Source organism: Octopus sinensis, linkage group LG11 (assembly GCF_006345805.1).
Source record: "Octopus sinensis linkage group LG11, ASM634580v1, whole genome shotgun sequence".
NCBI lineage: Eukaryota > Metazoa > Mollusca > Cephalopoda > Octopoda > Octopodidae > Octopus > Octopus sinensis.
In genome coordinates this window covers 58,254,862-58,259,861 of record NC_043007.1, presented here as the reverse complement: position 1 = coordinate 58,259,861, position 5,000 = coordinate 58,254,862, and the positions used below count along the sequence as shown (strand labels likewise).

The following is a 5,000-nucleotide window of genomic DNA, read 5'->3' as shown; positions in this document are numbered from 1 at the left end:
CGAAAATTGTAGCCTTCAGTGCGCTTTCACCTGGTCAGGTTTGCACATGTCGCCATTCTTCTATTGCCATAGAAGTAGAATGGAACGACAAATGTCTCTAGGTTTTAGTGATAAACGCTTGCACAATACAAGGACCACTTTCTGAGTTTCCATGATTTGTACCTAACGACAGGCCAGAGAAATATGACGAGTAATAATGTTAAACCGCAGGTTTTTACCTCAGAGTGTCCCTCTCTTAGAAGGACTCCAGTGAGGGGTCCCTCATTCCCAGTGGTTTTACTGCATGCCCTGACACCAGCCAAGGGTATTTCTGCATTCTTGCTCTCTGGTGGAATGTCGTCATACATGCTAGTTAGCCCTTACAGGTGTTACTACTCTGTCTCAGACTAGACTAGGGAATCCCAGTGGCTAAGAAATGGTTCCACACTTGTCAAAGCCGCAGAAATTCTGAACCAGAACCTCACTACCAGATGCGGCTTCAGTTCATACGCAGGGCGCGCGCGCACTCATACATACATACATATACATACATACATACATACATACATACATACATACATGCATACATACATACATACATACATACATACATGCATACATACATGCATACATACATACATATTGGAGCAACAAGATGCATACCAATCCCTCTTGAGAAAAGTATGGCTAAACTTGGAATTATGGGGAGTGACTGCAAATCCTAAATTAATATGCCACAAATGGTCACGATATGGGACTATAAAAATCTGCAGGGCCTTCTTAGGATTTAAAGGATGCCAATTAAATCAAAATACTTTCCTTTCTACCAAGTCGATTGCCAATTAAAGTCTACTCTAAGTTTAAAAGAAGAAGAGGTGCATACATACATACGATACGTGTGTGTCTGTATGTGTGTGTACGTTTACAACTCATCAGCTCAACCTTACAACGTTCTAAAAACGTCACCTGCAGCAACAAATATAGAAGAGAAAATTAAAGATCAGTACGAAAGAGAAGATACACACTTAGTGGTGAATGGTAAGACGTGTAAAATTGGGGGTAACGAAAGCAAAAGTTAAATTTCCACTAATAAAATTTCAATAACACTTGTAATGATTTTGTTGCCATCAAAATCCCATTTGTACATGCTACAGAAAAACGTGGACGTAGGGTTTCTAGAGGTGAGGAAATGGAAAAAACAAAGTAATACATAAAAAAAGGAACAAGGAGCAAAATATTACGCAATGAACATATTAAAACTCTGATACAAAGTAAGGACGAAATAGATATATGAGTGCATAAAATCAGAATGTTTTCAAAAGCATGAAATGTCTGCCGCTTCTTATACCTGCACCCAAATGCATTCATAAACTTAGATTTGTTGAGCCTGAAGTGACTCAACCTCTACTATTTCTAAATATCAGGTTCAACAGAGTATGAATATTTTATCAGCTAACTGAAAAGTAGAGAGATTCTCAGAGGGTAAGCTCCAACGATCTAGCATCCTTTTTTTTAGGATGCTACATTCTTTTGCCATGGTTGTAGAACTTCTCTCCATGTCTAGATGTCTTCTGGCTGGGTTAACATTGATTTGGTTCCTTCTTTTATTCTTTCTGCGTTGCTTTAGCAGTCTTCTCTAGACTCAATCGCTCTCCATCCTCATAAGAAAATAGCAAGGGCTGGAGGGAGGCTTTCTGCTGGGATGCGGTATTCGTCCCTGTTCGCTTCAGGCACTGTGGATGTGGCGATCTCCTCTACAGTTTATGGAGGTCCGACCGGTGGTTCTCGGGAAATAGCAGCCTCTAAGACTTCTAGATATCGTTGCTCTTCACTGCTTCCTTTGGTCTCTGACTTTCCATTTCTTCGAAATCCAAGTAGCTTTTGTTGCCACAAGTATTATAACGACTTTTTACACTGCACCAAACGTTAAGGTTATCTCTACAGATTTTCTATAGAAATTATAGCCAGCACTGATTTGTTACGACGTTTCCTGTCCGAATACGTCTTGTGTAAACAACCTCTCAATTGTATTGTTGTTTACATTAGACGCATTCTGATACGAAACGTCGTAACAAAATCAGTGCTGGATTCACTACACAAAATTGACTTATAAAGAGTTTAATATACTTGATAGTATATTATGGTTGCATAACGATATACGTTTGTCCCTACAAGTAATTAAATTTTTTTGTAATGAGAACTTGCGAAACCTAACGAAATATCTTTTGTTATCAGTTCCGTTCTCATCGTTTGCCTATATTGCGTTACAAAGATGACAACAACTTGGCGGTCAATTTTGTTGCCAATACCTGAGACTGTCTACTGTCACCATTGTATTGTGTAAGTCAATGTATCGTGAGACAAACCTGAGCATGTCTTTCGCACTATTTCCGCCTCCCCCTGCTCTCGGTCACAAAGGCTGGGCAAACACTACTCTATACTTTAGTTCGGTTATTTTCATATCAAAAGCCATTATTTTAATTTTAAATTCTATGTATTCTACTACAAAACTTCCTTGTTGATGCTTTGTATTTTTTCTATTGTAGAAACGTGTGTTATAATTCCAGTTTTTTGGTGTGTTCTGCTCTTTCACAAAATAAAAGCTTTTTCCTTCTCAAACAGGAAAAATAATGTATATCATTAAATATGTGCTTTTCTTATAGAGTAGTTTCTATATAAAGTTAACCTTTTAACTATTAAATTTCACTTGTTTAATCCAGCAGCTAAAGAGTTAAAGATAACATGCCTTCATAAAGCAAGAACAGCAACCACAAGAGAGAGAACAGCAGCTCAACTAATACTTATTTATTCGTCCCGAAAGGATGAAAGCAAAGTCGACCCCGGTGGCTTTTGAATTCAAAATGTAAAGACGGACGAAGTACCTGTAAGCATTTTGCCCGACGTGCTAACGATTCTGCCAACTCACCGTCTTCAGCTAACACATACATTGATCAATTCGAACGTACTCATTAATACGCATATGTACACATACGATCTCACTCACTCACTCACTCTCTCTCTCTCTCTCTCTCTCTCTCTCTCTCTCTTCCTCCTTCCCTCTCATACACACACACTTATACAGACATATACATGTATGGACACGCATATATAAACGTACACTTTGGCAATCAAGTAGGATAAACGGCTCGGCTTGGTATCTACGTGGGTTCCAGTGTAAATTCAGATATTTTTGATGAGAAATTTCTTTTATACCAAGTGAAACTGTTACTTGACTTTTGTCAAGTCCTTAGTATACTTATGTATGATAAGTATGGTATAAAAATTAAGCTGAGATGAGAATCCGAGTTAACAAATTGATCTTCAAGAGTTTCCTTCGAAGAACCCAGAGAATTACTTTGTTTTTGTATCTGGTTTGCAAGATTCTTTATGTGAATTCGCGTGTTGAAATAAATTTTGTTGTGTCGAGCTGGATATTTAACTAATTGATTAATAATAAAGAAAAGGAGTGGAATTGAACCAGTGTGTATCTTAATTGTATTGGCATAATGACTCTCCCTAGACACAACAAAACCTAGTGGACTATTGAACCTCAAAAGAAAGGCATTTAAGTTTTTCAATATTTTGCAAGTTGGTAACGGAAATTCTTTGTTCTGAAAATTTCTAACAATTTTCCTTCGGTCGATTTTCTTTCATTCTTTTACAAGAAGGCTGCTATTTTCTTGTGGTTTCTTCAATTTACAGGGTTCTACACGGTATTGTTTTTTTATTTAGTCGTGATTCACCTGAAACTTTATAACTATTGGTTGAGCAGCAGCTCTGTTTAATGGACAATTTTGGCAAATGTATTGAATTTTGGTCTTAAGTGTCCTGGAGCTATAAGCAAATTATGTAGTGATCTCAATTTAAAACTGAAAATTCAAATCTGAAAATTCTTTATTCACCGTTCCAAGGTTCGTATTTCGGTTAACTCAGTTAATGTTTATTCATCATATGAGACTATTGAACTAGACAGTAGTGTCACTCGAACTGAACAATCTGACAGGAGTGAAGAAGAAATGTTATTTTGTTCGGTTATCTTCATCATTTGAATGTGTGGGTGTGCGCAGGCGTTTGTGTACAAAATAAAATAGTAGCATCTCCAACAGACACATAAAAACAGACTCTCGCATACACACACACATACACACACACACACACACAAAATGTATAATGCACAGACAACTATACAATGACATCAAGAAGCATATTTACATATATACATACATATTAGGCAGGATATGGTCCAATGGTTAGGGAGGTCACTTCAAATATGTTTTTCTACAGCTTCCTATCAACCCATACGTTGTGAATGAAATTGGGTAGGTGGAAACTATATAGAAGCTTGTCGAGTGGATTGTACAAGTAATTGGAAGAATATAACCTTCTCACGCTGATTCTGTGGAGGTGCAGGGCTTAATAGTCTGGGTGTTGGACTCATGAGTATAAGATTGTGGTTTCGATTCTTGGACTGGGTGATGCGTTGTGTTCTTGATCAAAATACTTCATTTCACGTTACTCTATTCCACTCAGCTGGTAAAAATGTCTATTCCTGCAACTGATCTCCTATGGGAGAATGTGTATGCCACAGGAACTGGAAACCGGCTTTATGAGTTTATGAGTCTTAGGAAGGAACTTTATCCATCTAAGAAAAAAACTATAGAGCATTTACATCTGTGGGATACTCAGCTACGTACACGTTGATTCTAGGAACAAGTAATTCTGATGATCAAACAACCGAATACTGAACGTGTAGTAAGAAGCTTGCTTCGAAACAATGTGGTCTTTGGTTGAGTCCCACTGTATTTTCTTTTATCCTAAGCCAGGAATTTTCGCCCCCCCTCTCTCTCGCGTGTTTGTGTATGTATATACTTATATCAAAACACAAATGAACTGGTGTTCGCTACAGCTGTTTCAATCCTTTTTTTTTATTGATGAACGAATCAGTTATATCATTTAAAAATTCTGTTCTCTTCGAGTGAATCAAAACTAAAATAAATTTAACATTTAGTATTTTTCACACA

General features: G+C 37.3%; 1 long non-coding RNA gene across 1 annotated transcript in view; it reads left to right on the top strand.

Annotated features, from left to right (window-relative positions):
- The window catches only part of LOC118765284, a 14,422-nt gene that overhangs the window by 8,436 nt on the left and 986 nt on the right, over nucleotides 1-5,000 (top strand). The gene's annotated exons all lie outside the window — the stretch shown is intronic.